The 16216-nt window shown below is 38.2% G+C and overlaps 1 protein-coding gene across 3 annotated transcripts in view; it reads right to left on the reverse strand.

Moving 5' to 3' along the window:
* LOC103387524 (gamma-aminobutyric acid receptor subunit pi) overlaps positions 1-16216 on the reverse strand; it is a 55259-nt gene that overhangs the window by 34927 nt on the left and 4116 nt on the right. For all 3 annotated transcript variants that reach the window (XR_003051317.1, XM_008322206.3, XM_008322207.3), the window contains exon 2: positions 14469-14562. The gene's annotated coding sequence lies outside the window, so the exon portion shown is untranslated. The remainder of the gene's footprint in view (positions 1-14468; positions 14563-16216) is intronic.

A 16216-nucleotide genomic window follows, 5' to 3' on the forward strand; every position in this document is an offset into this window, starting at 1 on the left:
TATATATATATATATAAACACAGATATACATACATCCTGCAAAAAAGCTGCACGAGGGGATAAATCCAACAAAATTAGTCCATGTACGACAGGTTTTAATTAGGTCATCACAGAACCTTAGTATTATTACCTGCATTTGCAGTGTCTTTTAGAAAAGCAGAAGAGAATCATAAATCATTAAATCGCTGTTTTTCACAGGGAAGAAACTCTGTGTTATGCAACGGAGAGACAACCAATTTGAGTCGGTAAAACAGGTAAGGAGTGAAGAAGCGTCTCAGCTCTTTGACGTTCTTCTTCTCTCCCTCCTCACTGTAAACATTTTCTCCAGCGTGTCCCTCATTTATTCAGCTGCTCTCTACATTTGTTGTACTCACACACACACACACACACACACGCCCACACACACCCAGGGAAAAGTTGCCAATTGTTGTTTTACATAATGGGATTCCAGCTACATTCAGACTAGCCAGCAACGGCATAGGTAAATCTGAGTTGTAAATCGAGTTGCATCCACTCGTAGGAGGAATAACTTTTGTTTGTATTTTAACATTTTTTTAAAGTATTCTCTACTGACTATGGTATTAAAGCTGCCTGTGTAGGATCCACTGTGAAGGATTTAACATGATTAATTACTTTTTGTTAAAGATGTGTTGTCAGTCTGATTTGAGTCAGTTAAGGTGGTAAATATAAGAGTAAACAAAAAGGGATGAACAAAAGATGATTGAAAATGTATATATGAAAAACTCTGTACAATTATTATAAATCCTGCAAAAAAGTACTGAAGTATAACAACTGCAACACTGTCTGTGCTGTTTGTTATTCCTATGGTCTGTTTTTTAACTGTTGACCTGTAATGTCAGAGGATTGTTACAGTATTGATTTTCAGTTTTATACAGTTATATCTGCGTCTCTGGATTTTACTAAACAAAACTCACTTTAGGCTGTGGTTTGTTTCTGTTTACTGTCTCTTCTCCTTGGCTTTAACTTTGCTGTGTTTGCTACCTTTTTACATTCACTTGCAGTGTCTTAGTGGTTGGGTGTACGCTGCACTTTGCCCAAAGACAGATTGGCATCTTTTAAGAATGATTAGCATAGAAAAGCGATGCAGCTTCTAAGATAAAAATCTGCATAAAGTCTTTAAAACACTGATGGTGTAAGTCTGTTCTCCTTCCCTGATGAAAGTGCAGTGATCTTGTTTGAAGGCACTTATCTCTCCATACTAGTTCAAAGTAATGTTTTTTCCACATATCTAGTCCTTAACATTTTTTCCACATGATTTAAACTACCGGTACATATATTTCTACAGTCTCATCAAGCATATAATCACTGTCCTGCTATGATTGTCGTGATAAAGGAACATTAGACACATTTTATTTAAGAAAACTAAAAGAAAACAAATATTTCCCAAGAATTATCCTTGTATTATCTTCAGAACATAAAATACTTACATAACAGTAAAATTATTCTAAAAGCTTGGTACACCACAAGTAACCATGAGAAGGGGACAGACAGAGATGCATTTCTGCCCTCTACTGGCTCTGTTTTAAACTTTTAAACAGTCACAAAGTAAGACAAAAAGAGAAAATACAGACAAAGGGCCAAATCCCAGCAGATGAACACAGCCATTGAATCGTTGTGCAAGATGTTCAATGAAGTTTGAGTGGGTGACGTGGTGTGAAGTAATAAAAAACTGCAGCGTAAAATCTCAGAGACGACAAAATCACTGCTTAAACAGAAACTTAACATTCACCAGTGTATGAAAAAAATATCCAGCACTTTTTTTTTTACAATCAAACTACGTAGGAGGAGTGAAAAGGTTAATCTCTGAGTTTAGATAATCTCTTCAGCCTGTCAGCCTTACAATCACATCCGGTCTTCCTGTGTGTCAATAAACATTTCTTAGCTACTGAATTGATCTGCTGGCGTTTGGCACAATGGCTTTCATAATATGTACAGTATGAAACTGATGTGATAGTATGTTTTGTTTCCATGGAAACCTTGGAAATGTTCTGCGTGTTATTTCCTGCAGGGAAACTGTTCACACACGATGTGAAGAGGCTCTAAAAAAACCACACACTCTGTGTAGAAACTCAAACAGACTGATGTTTGTGGAAAAGGTCTGCAGGTGCCGGCATCAATTTGACAGGACGGCTTCTACAGTACATGCTGCCACGAACCAATATTTGTCCCAGCTTTTTCAACTGTGCAGTGGCTCCACATTGCTTAAAAAGAATGTCTTCTCAGGGCGTCTCCTCTGGCTGTTTTTCATCTCTCCTTCTTTTAAACCCTAGCTTCAAAGTATGGGCGGGTAACATGAGTTTTCTTAAGAAGAAGTCTGAATATACATGATTTGCAAGACCACAAGCCTCAAATGTGTATGCATCATTTAGAGAGAGTCTAAAACAAACTCAAACTGGGAAGTAAAAAAAAAAAATTTAAAAGAAAAAGCTCACCATGTGCTGTAGAGCTAACATCTGAGAGAAATTCATTTGGTGCTTTCAGTCTAAATATTATAATAACAGCACATTGAGTGACAAAATGTATATTTCCAATGTATGTTAATATATAAGGCAAGTATCTGTTATAAACATAGAGTATGTACATACAGGAACAGAGTTAAACCAGTGTTTACCAACTACTTTTTGAGTCACAACGCATTCATTACTCGGTGTGAAACCTGGCCCTGTTTAGTTAAACACAACAACTCAAAGGAATTGAAGAAAGACACATTTTGTTTGTTTGTTTGTTTTTAAAGCTACTTGTTCTGCTGTTAGGACAAATTATTTTCAGTGAATTGCTTTCAGACCAATTCAGTATAATTGGATCATTTTCCACAGCACACATGATGATCTCACCCAGCACACTAATGTGCCACGGCCCAGTGGTTGGGAATCACTGATGTAAAGAGATGGGATTAGATAGGAATATATATATATGTATAGTGACGTAAAACCTGATGAGATTACATTAGATACAACAGCTAAAGGTCGTACGGGTCAAGGGACAAACTGAAAAAAAAAAGTAGATATAGAAATAATCTGACAAGTCTGACAAGTGTAAAAAATATAATATTGAATATAACTGTTAGTTGAAAAAAAATTACTATTATTATTATTATTTTAAATATTTTTGTTCAGTAAACCTAAATAAACCGGGAGCCTGAGTCTAATTCCATAAATGTGCACAAATGCCGGGGACTGAAGTTAATAAACGGTCTTCGTGGATTATTATTTATTCATAGTGTCTTTATTGTGCACCTGAGAAGGTAAAACAATTCTGGCAGAAGGTGGTGTTAGTTTGCAGCCAATATAAAAACACTGAGTGGATACACCAAGAGACTCAGTTCCACTGACAGTCAGCGGTGGTCACGTGTTACACTCAGGCCCGTCATTGTTTCATTGCTTTGGAAAGCTAACAGGGAAGGTGGATGAGGTCAATAACAAGACACCGCTGTGCATTTGTTTTGGCACTCAGTGTTACTGTTGGTTCATTAATGTTTGATTTTCCTGTCCGTGGGTATCTGTGGGGAACATCTGAGAGTGAAATTCTGGACAGCCGGGGCAAGGTTGAATAAAGGGGCATTTGGGGAGTGAGTTGTGAAGAACAATAAATGTTGGTGATTGGTAAATAATGGCTTTGGTAGGATTTGTCTGAATTCAAGAGGTCAGGGGAAATGTTCAAAAGAGGATTTTAATGCAGACTAATGTGGATTAGGCACAACTGAGACACTTGCAAAGACCGTATTCAGACAAATATATATCTATTTAGAAATGAGAACAAACTAAAGTTTATCAGAAAATGTTTAAAGTCAATTTGCCAGTTAGAAGAACAAAAATTTTGGTGACAAAACAAATCACAAATTAAATAATCAGAGAAATCAAACTTTGCCCCAGTGCATGCTAATGACTTGAACACAACATGCACAGATTTTCATTTGCATTCATACAGCATTTAGGTGATAAAGGAAGTTAAAGATAAACTAAAAAACTTCTTGGACCAGCCCTCGCAGGAACTGTTATCAAATTAATCAGTATGTTGTGTGAATATTAATGAATTCATCTGATTATTTATTTGGCACATTGGGATAACGATCAACCTGAATTATAAAGGGTATTTAATATTTGAAAAAACAAATGGATTAAAGGGGCCAACCTCAGCTTTCAAAATAAGAGCGTAGGAGGGAGCTTGACGATATGAGTCTGCATCAATATTCATGGCATTAGGGTTCTCCTCATGTCTGTATGTTCAGGCTTATATTTACATTTCAGATAGACTTCTTCTATGAATTCAACATCTTGTAGTATCTTTAGTAACCACTGGTTTTTCCATAAATAAAGACGTGGCTGTTATTCTATTTTACTTTGAGATGGAGTTTTATATAATGCATGAGCATTTTCTTATTAGCCCAACACCAACTTCTCCCTCAGGTCATGTACTGTGGGTTTCACAGCTACAGAATGCACACATTCCCTGCCTCCATGCCTTACGGATGAAAAACGTTAGCAGCCAATCATTTCTGCGATCCTATCACCAAAGCTAGGAAAACTGACAGGTGTTTCATTAATATTTATCATTTTAAATGTGCTATCTGTGCCGCATTGTCGTCTGAAGTTTGGAAGATTTTGACCCTGAATTTTCTTCAGGCAGAAGTCAGTCACTTTACAATCCCCGGGACGAATCGCATGACATTGCTCTGCTCCACTGTGCAGCCGGAATGGCTTTAGAATCTGGTTTTCTATTCCATTCTGCTGGAGAGTTCTTCAGCCATTTTTGGCTAAACAAGATTTTTAATATTTCAGGGATCACAAATTGGATTTTTGTCTAGAATTTTGGCTGTAGCATTCCACCTTAGCCAGAGCTGAGCTGTGGTGAAAATGGAGGAATCTAAAAAAACAAGGCATCATAAAAAAAAAATCAATAAAAAAAAATCAATATTTCTTTGAACACTGAACCTGGTTCTTAGCAGTAAAAAAAAGCAGTGGTATTAACTGGATTGACCAAAGGATTTGGAAAAAGTGATTTTTTTTGTCAGTGACTGATGGATAATGATGATTGCAGGTAAATGTAAATAATCTCCCTCTTATCCCGTTAACAGTTAGCCTTAGCTGCAATAAAGGACTGCCTTCTCAATGGTTTGTTGTCTGCATTAAAGATAAGGTTGAGCATTAACTAGTGCCTAGTAGTGAAGGGCCACGTGTTTATTTTTCACATTGTCAGCGTCCTGTCACAAAGCAACTGCGAACTAGCAAACTGTAGAAAATGTTGCTTCGAAGCTAATACTGTAGTAAATTAAATCCATTGTGAGGCATCACTCATGCCAGATTAAGTGACTGCACCAGTATATACCTGGGTCTACTTAATGATTCATGCATGTCGTAATTATCATCATACTGAGATTTATTATTTATAAAAAAGGATGAAAAAAATACATCAGAATAAAAATGAATTATAAAAAAATGAATTAACTGTCCACAATTTTATGAACAGCACTTTTTAAAGAATTTAAAACAGGCTGAGTGTTACCTATTTGAAATTGATATAAACATGCTTAAAACAAACAGATCCAATTAAAACAAGCAGTCTTTGTGTTCATACTGTGTGACAGGAAATTGTAAGCAACACGAAGGGAATACATTTCTGGAGAAGTAATTGTCTTTATGTTGCCGGGGGATGATTAATGGCTTGAATCTCCACAGATTAAAAGACACTTCTCCATTCTATAACTATGATTAATTTATTGCGGAGAAAGTGTCTTTGTTTAAATAGGGTTTACTCTCTTCCCAGCGTCTGGGTTAATTACAGAAGACGTACGGCAAGAAACAATAGAGCGTTCATCAGCGCCGCTTTCTATACAAGGATGTAGACTAATTTATCAGAACATTAGAGGCCAACAGATACCAGCAAAGAATTATCAAGAGTTACCATTGATTCAGGGCCATTGAAATTATCGTCTTTTTTTTAACTATGAGCTTTAGGAATATGCCAACACAGCAGACAAGAAGCTGAAGTGTGAACATAATGTATTTTAATAATACATGCTGACCCATCAAATGAGACCCACATAGGCCATGAACAATGCAAGCGATGATAAATGAATCAGTGACAGTTGTATAATAGAGGCTAAACAGGAAGTCATCTGTTCTTTTCAAATTAAAGTTCTGTAAAAAGGACAATGAACTTGTATGGTAGTTAGACCTAAAATAAAAAGTTCAAAAGTTGCTACGAGATCCCACGAGACGTGACGATATTTTTTGTTCAGCTGATCAGCAAGCTCACTGACAGGGTGGAAGCCAATCCAAATTCGTGATTTGTGACCTGTGGGGGGCACAATGTGCCTTTGCTACGTCTAGTCTAGAAGTACTTTAATTATAGTTTTGATCATATTGTTTGGACTTAAAAAACAGAAATATATATATTTTTTAATTTATCATATAATTATTCATTGTATTGCATTTTTCATGGTCCAGGTGAACTCTGTAACGCTGTAGCCCCAGGAAATTTAAACAACAATCCAAGCTGCTCCAATGTGTTATGGCTCCACAGTCATTACACAGCAGCAAGTGTAATGTATAAATCTGCTGCCTCCAAAGCCTCAGTCGACTTCTAAAGCAGTGACTCTTAATTTCACCTCATTCATTTCCCTTTTTCTACAGAAACTTTCCAGCTATTTCAACTCAGTAGTCGGTTTATGTCTTTATATTTCTTCGACTCTAAAAAAATTCATCACTTAAATATAAATACACATAACTTGTTTCGGAACAAATAAAATAAATAAGTAATTCTGCAGGTTAAAGCCGTTTTTCTGTCTTAATGGTTGATGATATCGTGTGTTTGATGAATGGAGCTGCTAAGATACCGCTTCTGTAAATGTACAACACACAGGGCATCCAGTACATGAGAAATAAAATCAGATCAAAATCTAACTGCAGCACACTAAAGCAACAAGATATGGGGGGACATCAATTGTTTATACTGTGTATAAAACTCAGTGGTTGAACTCTATGGGTCTCCTGAGATGAAAGTCGAGTCAATTAATGATCTAAAAATGTTCTATAAGTAAAAGACCTGTTCGCACAGGGATTCTAAGGGGGGTGAGAGCGAGTTCAGCCTTTACATGACCTTTGCTACGATATACACTTCAAACACAGAACGTCTTTACATCATCCATACTGTGTTTCCAACATGATCAAGACCTCCTAATAATAGTTAATAGTTAGGAGACATATGAAGACCTAGGCTGTGGTGTAGGCTGCCAGAAATACGTGCACTAATACTAATACTAATACTAAGTAGTTCTAATGATAGAAAAAATAAAAATCTGACATCAATGACATTGAAACACAAATTGACAGAGAAAAGCAGTTACACGGGATTGGTTTGCTTGTACTTTCGTTCTTTCGTATTTTCAAATTGTTTGAAAAGGGAGGGGTTCGACTATACACTCTTATGATGTGTTTTTTATTCAATGGAAATCCTTGTATAAATCAACCCAATGACGTTTCGAGACGATGTCCACAGAGTTAAACATATGTTATTGTAATTGAACGGTGACTTTGAGTCTTCCTGAGCTTTTAACTAGTACAAAAATGTGCCTGGACTGGCTCATTCATCATGCATGCACCATCTGTCCAATGGATCCAATCCATTTCCCCTTTTCTCCTATTGCTCCCCTCTCTCCTCGTCCATCTCCCCTCTATTAGAATGCTGTCTCCCTGTGATCGGGACTGTGCTGTGGATCAGGTGACATGAGCGTGCGTGGTGGCAGATTAGACAGCCTGCCACGTTGGCAAGAACTGTATGGATGCTGAATACAAAGCCCTGACAACCACTGGTGCTTTGTGCTTTATCAACTGATTTTTACGCTCTGCCACAGAAACGGAAAACAGAGCGGTGTTGTTTTTTTTTTCTTCAGCACAGAGATTTGTTCAGATCAGGGTTGCAGTTTTAGTCTTACTGACTCTCATGGCTGCTGCTCCTATTGGACAAATATTTTCCATTGGAGCAGTGACACATTAAGTTGAGACTACTGTATTTTTGCATGTTTTTTTCTTTTGCCTGGCACGCTTGCAAATTATTGACAGCAACGAGCTATGGAGAGCCATTTCCGTACAACAATTTACTAGTAACACGCCACCGTCCCACTGGGAATCAGTTTCCAGAGACTCTTTCATTTGATGTTTCTCTGACACTTTAAGCACAGCTGAGCAGATTCTTTTTTTTTTCCTAAGAAGAGCCAGAGAAAATCTTCAGAGGCTGCTCCAGAGACAGGATGCTGCCTTCATAGCTTAGACAAATACCTTTTATTGACTCTACAAAGTTCCATCCGCAACCTACTTTTGAGCAGTCAATTATATTGACTCTCTCACTTCCACTTTTTTAAAATGGGTCCAGACGCAGACGTTTAAAAATAACTGATCAAAGGTGATTAAAGAAGTACTAAAAAGTGTTTATTATATAAAAACGAACTCCTAAATATCTAACATATAATGATAGGAATAACCTCTAAAAATAATGTTATTGTAAATGTATCAAAAGATAGGTTTCAAAGCTGTGGATTCTGCTGCTGGGACGTATATTTAAAAATGATGTCAGTCTTTTTACCGTGAGTGATGCAAAGTATTGGTACAGTTCCTGTTTGTTATATTTGGAGTGTTTTTAATTTAGTTACACTGAGGTTAGGACAACAAGGCGCTGCGTTGTGTTGCTGTTTTCTTTTTGTCCACTGCTGACAGTTAATATTTTTTTTGTTCCCAGCTGCTGCAGGTATTTCACTGTGGGCTTTGATTAAATAGAGCACACTTTACCACTGTGTAAATACATAATGTCAAAATTAAAGTTAACAAATGAGGAACAACTTGTGGTCTGACTATGAGATGACAAAAAATACCGCTTTTATTCACACTTATCAATCGCTAGAGCAATGGTTATATGTGTGTGCATTTGTCACACACCATACACACATTTCTAAATCAGAAATCAGTGGCCATATGGGAATATGTAATTTAACAAGGACACATTGGCATGGAGGAAACTGCAAGGCTTAAAGTTAAATATATATATACTTAGTGCATTTTAAAGCAGAATGGTTGATAATTACAGTAAGACAATATTTGATATAAAACTCCCTCAGACACAACAAAGAATCTTGAATTAAAAAGGCATGAAGTGACTGCTGTAGCACTTCACTGTCAGTGAATGGAAGAGAGCACATAACAAATCGTCTTTTTTAAGCAGCAAAAAATCTATTGACTTTTTCTCCGACAGCCCAGGTCAGCACTTGGTCGTGAAGATGCCAAGGATTTTCCATTTTCATTAATTTAGTTGAGAAATGATTCCTCCAGACTGCCCCTGGTGGTTTGGCTGTTTAACCTGCCTGCTGAGACTGCCTTCAGCATACAGAGTCAGTCTTAGTCGTTAGGCAGCAGTGTTGTGGCCTCTGTTAGCAGGAAAAACACACAACACATTTTAAGGGAAGGCAGAGTCGGAGGGTGGAAGGGCCAGGCATCAGCACACACTGAATTAATCACTCTCCTCGGGCACCCACACACCTAGTTCTGTCAGTGCAAACAGAGCCACCCACATTCTCAGTCTGAGGTTCCCCAGTCACTGCAGAGCAAGTGTGGTGGTGTTCAGATGGTGTCTGGGGAACAAACATGTGATGACTTATCACAGCCTCGTCCAAACTGTGGCAACAGTCTTTGAGCAGACGGCTAATAACAAAGTCACCAACAGATGCTTGGAAGAAAAATATATATAGCAGAGTTTAATGGTTGTGTCTGATCAGGTTTGAAAAGACTGTCAGTGTCGCCAGACGTGCAATAACTGTGCAGTATTGTGACCCTATTATCGATCAATAATTCCCTCAATCCCATAATGTATGATGTAATGTCACACCTTCATTACATGGATGACTTAATTAGCACAGCAGTGCAGGCACATAAAAGCGTTTTTACACATCATCCCAGGTGCATCATGGGAGGCAATAAATGCATGATGTAACATGCGTTGGCGCCCGACATGAACATCAATGAGCGTTGCTAGGTGCTACATCAATAAAGTTTTATTATGGGCTATAATGTGGAACATTAATAGCGTGTTAGCGATGCAGTTTTAACCAAGTGGTAGCCATTATATTCCCACAAATACAAAGTTTTAGGCACTGGTACGATACTTTGACATTTTAAATCAGGCTATGACAAGAGGAGCTCAGCAACAAGATAAACCTATGTTACACTGTCTTTTCCAGGAAATAATTTCAAGTCTGACCATGTTGTAGTATATAAGTCACATTTTGGGGTTGATAAGACAATGCCGTGACAGTTATACTGTGTTCTATTGATCCGTTCTCACTCTAAAAAAAAGTCACCCTCATCCATTCATCATGTTCTGATTATAGAAAATGATTCGCCATGCATGTGGACAATACTACAATACTACATTTAACCCATCCAGGAAATATTACTACAGACTCCACTCTTCCATATACCTTTATGTCAAGACAACTAAATATGTTACATGTTGCACTGCTCAACTCTGGTGGACCATCAGAAATGACACGGTGTGCCAGATTCTACCCACAGGCCTTAAGTTTGACATATGCACTATGCATATAGATTGTGATCAAAAAAGTTCCTTGTAAATGTGACGAGGCAATCCTGTTTGATATTAATCTAATTAGCTTATCTGAAGCTTATCCATAAACAGTCATTAAAATACTTGTATTTTGTAGCTTATCATGTTTATCACTTTCCTATATTCTATAACATAGAGCTGACCTCGTGTTCTCTGTTAATTAGCTTACAACATGTGATTTCAAATTGAAATATTACTGATGAATGTGGACATGGTAGTTCTGTTGGCGAGCAGTCGTGGAATGAGAGGTTGATTAGGACTCTGGCCAGCCAGTGTATCCCAAGAGGAGGATAATGGGGTTTGTGATAATGGAGAAAGTGAGGGAGATGTCACAGCATGTATGGACTGTGATTCAGGAATCATTCTGATGTAGAGCATTATATAACTGCTGTACAGGGAGCAGCTGACCTGTGGTTAACCTCACACTGCCTTCACACATGCTGTGCATTAACCCTGCTGAAATCAGGTTTAGTTTGTTTCCCTCTTTTCCTACTTCCCTGTATGACTTCAGCTTTGGCAAATATAACATGATTTTAGTGGGATGAAACCCTGACAACCTGGTCACATGGTACGTTATAACAACAGGGTAAAGTCTTAATTGCATTTGACATTTTCTATAAATGTGTCTCTAACAGATCAGGTAGTGATGATCAGCCTAAGAACGCTGCAAAATGACCATATCGTTAAATCAGATATATGTCTATTGATTCATCTTATCTATTGATTAAAATTATTAGGATGACATTTTATTTTTATTTAAATTAACCAACGTGCTAAAGGCTGCTTTATCACCTCAGTTCTCTTGGCATGGAAGTCAAGGCTAGGCTGGTCTCTGAGGCTTTTCTAACATGTTGTCCTGTTGCATTATGGAACTCTGAAAGACATGCGACACTTTGGGACCAACAGTCACTTAACAGTCACTTAACATTCACTCACATGTCAGCTCTCATGGGGGAGAAGGTGGCCAGTTATTTGCCCTTCCTACCCTACAGTGCAAGGGCAGTTCATTTTCACTTTACATCTTCCAGATATGAGAGAAAACTCCACATTCTATCAGTATGTGGAGGCTCGAGATATAATTTAAAAAACGATAATGACGGCAAAGATTTCCACTAAAATTAAAAAAAAAAAGATTATTGCTTAACTAATTAGGACTTAAAATATTGGAAGACACAGAGGCTGCATTCTTACCCATAATTTGGCAAAGCGATGTGAGAGTCTGGAGCATACTGTGCAAACAGATGGACTGTGAAATGGTGGCAGAGCCGCTCCCTCATGTCATGATAACAACTGTTTTTAGCAGATGATTAGGGGAATTTGTCATCACAACATATTTCATGGAGGTGGACTCAGCAGAACTTTAGACAGGCCATACAGTTTTATCAACCTAGACGTCGCCGCAAGAAAAGAGCATTCTGCTCTGCTGATAATCATACTGATAAATGAAAAGGATTGAAATTATTTAAAGAACAGACAAAGGACAAAGGGTTAATGAGAAGGTTGTTTGCTTAAAAAATAGTATTAATATTTAAATCAACATCACTATATGGCAAATTGCATTGCAATGCAAATTAAAGTTGCTCTTGTTGTTTAGAGTTAAAGCTTCTTTGAATGTATTGGCCGTCTTTGCAGCAGCACATCTACTGTAGGACAGCTACTGGAACAGAAACAAAACTAGACAATGTGAGTTGAAAAGACATTTTTGCCAACAGCGTTTTCTTACGTTTGGATATTTATTTATTTTTTGCTTTTGCTGTAAGCAACAGAGAAACTGTCTACTCCTCACAGGAGGAGCCTGCAGTGAGCTACTGGGATACTAGCCCTGAGGATTTCAACTTTTTGAAAAAGTCTCACATTCTGGAGAAGGGTCTGAGTAACTTGTGCTTTAGACAAGGCTGAGTTGTGTCAGCATTGTTGTGTTACAGCACATTTATTCCAGAGCAGTACTGCAGAAATAAATATGTGTCTGTACAGGGTTCTCAGTCATCCAGGTCAAGAAAACCTGGAGAGAGTAGACCCTCATGGTCCTGCTGACAGTTAGGACTCGAAACTGTTTGAGCTGTTTATTATTCTTGTTTAAAAATTCCCAGGTTAATGACTTCATTGGGAGCAGGGATGCCCAATATGTAGGTCAGGACCTGCCAGCAGATCGCAAAGGGAATGCTGGTACATCATGAGCAATTAAAATATAAAATAAATCACATATACATATAATTCTGTAGTATATCACAGTGACAGCCACAGAGCTACATGCATTTCACCCCATTATATTAAAGGTAAATAAAGTATATATTTAACCTTTTTAGGTCGATCACTTTAGCCTGGCCAAAACACGCCCACGTCTCCACGTAACTAGCCTGGACGCTTAACACTAACACAAGGAAGGGCAGAACGAAGAAGCGAGTGAGTTAACACGATGACTCTCATTCATTATATATGGTCTGGGTCACTGACTGAAAACGGTAGTAAGTACTGGAGACGCAAGATCACTGAGTAGTAGGAAGATGAAGAGGAGGAGGAGGAGGGATCAGAGAAACTGGGCTTTTTATAAAACCATGCAGGGCCCAGTGCAGTCGCCCCCTGTGGGCATTCATAGTCAATTGAGCAGCAAGAGAGAGAGACAGAGAAAGAGAGAGAGACCTTCAGGGAGAGTGATGGAAAGACTTGAAGGGAGCAGCTCTGAATGAGAGTCAACTTGATGTCTCCCCTCACGAGGGACAGATTTTCTTCAGTCAGTCCATCTGTGTTTCCCTGGAGTGGAATTGAACCGTAAAAATCTGGGTCCATCACGAAGGCCGGTTCATTTCATGAGCTTTTCTTTGCTGTACAAATGATTTTACACTGTTTCAGTAGACGCTGGATTAATCCTGTTCTATGACCTATAACACGTCCTTGATGGGATGGGCCATTTGGAGTGAGTTAGAAGCAGTCAGCATAAAAGCAAAAATTATAATAATAAAAAATATGTTAAAAATAGGGTTCTCCATGAATTCTCATTTACTTCCTGTTCTGATCTATGCTACATCTGCCAGGCCAAGACTGTGATTTGTTTTAAATCAATTGTCAACACATATTGAAAAACATTTCATTCAAAGTATTTAGCAATGAAGTGTCAAAAGTCAACCACCCCAGGTCAGGCGATTTTATATTGTACTACAGCACTGAGCACCAGCTGTTCAATGGAACTGTACACTTCCAACCAACCTGAGGTACTGCCCTAATCTCAGGCCAACTCCAACTCTAACTAATTTAAAATGCTTACACGCATATTGTTGCATTTTGTTTCAAATATTTCCTGTGTCAAAAGGTTTCGTTATAAAAGATATATATTTAAGGTAAACAATTCAACTCTTTGGTGTCCCAAAGACAAAACCCAGAAAATTGTGAAAATATATGTTTATCTGTGAATCACAGATGCAACAGAAACAGCAAAAGCAGCAGGAAGACAAATGTGTTTGACAACAAACATTCTTTGACACATTTCCCATCGAAGCTTGTTTTACTCGTTCTTCCATTTGTTTGGGATACTACAGAGGTGGTCCAACACATTTGAATGAAGGTGCATAAGCTCACTGACCAGGCAGATGTCAAGTTAAACCAAAACCAAAATAGTCCCCTTCAAAATAAAAGCCTTGCAGTTATATTTTATGCATGTATTACAGAGTGACACAAAGTTTCCTGGTCAGTTGCTAACACCTCCATGTCAGTGTGTTGCTATTTAAAAATACAGAGAAATAAAAGAGGAGAGCTAAAAATGTGATAAGGTGGTAGGAGTTTTTTGGACGGTTACCATGGTACTTGAGTTCAGCGATGTTGTAGGAGTACAAAATACTCACTGAGGATCCTTTTGCTTTTCTGCCAAATCTCCCAGAGCTGTGAGCTGCTTCTCCTTGGCAGACTGGCAGGGTGTGTGTGTGTGTGTGTGTGCGCCTGGAGGAGCGGAGAAAAACAGTCACTATATAGGAACACAAACTGCAAGAGAACTTGGTGAACAACAGCGTGATGAAATACATGATCCAACAGTGCCAGGTGAACTGTTCTATGAGTGACAGGTTCTCCATAAAATATTCATGACAGTGAATTATTTTATCTCTGTGAAGGACGGTGTCACATTGTGTCGCAGATCATAAAGTCGCAGTTCGATTCGTTTGATAACCGTGTACTTTGTTGTGTCATTCTCTCCTTTTGTAGTTATTTCTTACATTTTAAGAAAAAATTGCAGATTCGCAATAGAATCTGTTTGATGTTCGCAGTTCGACTAATGACCTGCTCCTTGTGAAGACAACAAATAAAATAACTTAAAGAATGAGCGAGTCAAAAGTGTATGTGGGCGATAGTAAAGGTGTGGGCAGAATGGACAGTAAACAGACGGCAGATAAAAAATGTAAATCATCAGAAGAAAATAAACATAAAAATGAATAAGATTATTGTAAAAACTAAAACAATCTTTACCTGTCTGAAACATTGAACCAAGACTTCGAGTTTTTGTTTGAATAAGATTATTGTCATAATGCTGCCTGAAGGAGGAAAACACGTCACCTGGTGACACCTAATCAGAAAGCAGTTAAGTAACATCTTAACGGCGTTATGCAACCTCCTTTGTAATCAGTTCGTGTCCCCTCGAGGGGGTGCACTTCATTTAGAGAACCACTTCTGTAACTTAGTGGACTGAATAATGAATTTATTAAATTTATCAACCAACATGTTCAAGATGGCAGCCAAGGTACTGACCATGCTGCCAGACTTTGTAAAGACGGGGTAAAAGTGCAACCCGCGGGTCTTTAAAGTGGTTTATTGATGTCCATCAACAGGGAACCAAAGTGGGGCTAATCACAACCGACACCCTGTCTCTTTCCTGAGAAGTTGGCTTTCAGGAGGTGATGGAAGCTCTCATTGCAATCAATCAGCCCAATTATCCTTCCTCCAATCTAAATGGAAGCGAGTCCCTGAGTCTGAGCTCACTGTGATGGCTGTGATAATCATTACACTTCAGAAAGGGCTTTCAGAGTAAAGGTGCGAGATGGAAAACAAAGAGACGGCTTTGTGCCTCTGGGCAGTTGTTTTGATTTAAAGGGGTTTATTATGTTGCCACATACACCTGCTTTTTATTTACTGCTTTATATTACTCTTAAAATATGTAGCTCATCTTTGTTTTCCAAGAATACCTTTTTCAGGCTGACATCAACAACAACTTTCTCACTGAGCTGTTAAAATGGTCTGACAAAATAATAAATCACATCTGAAAGCAAACCACAAACAAAACTCCTGCAGGTTACTTTGTAATCCTTCCTCTGTATTTACTGTACTTGTTTTTGCTACCTAATATAAATCACTACTCCCAGTAGATTCATCACCAAATCAGCAAACACAGGCTGTGAGGGATCGGCCAACACGTCAGTTATCGCTAAGTTTGCACCTATGGTGCCGTTAAATCCAATTCCCAAAGCCATAATGTTTAAACAAATCAGCGGCAACTATGGCTTGGAATGAGTGTGAACAGTGAGTCAATATCTTAATTAAGCATTTGAACACATTTAGACGTGAAACTGTTTCTCTGATGGTGCCGCTGTGACGAGCCTGATTA

The sequence above is a fragment of the Cynoglossus semilaevis genome, chromosome 12 (assembly GCF_000523025.1).
Source record: "Cynoglossus semilaevis isolate Cse_v1.0 chromosome 12, Cse_v1.0, whole genome shotgun sequence".
NCBI lineage: Eukaryota > Metazoa > Chordata > Actinopteri > Pleuronectiformes > Cynoglossidae > Cynoglossus > Cynoglossus semilaevis.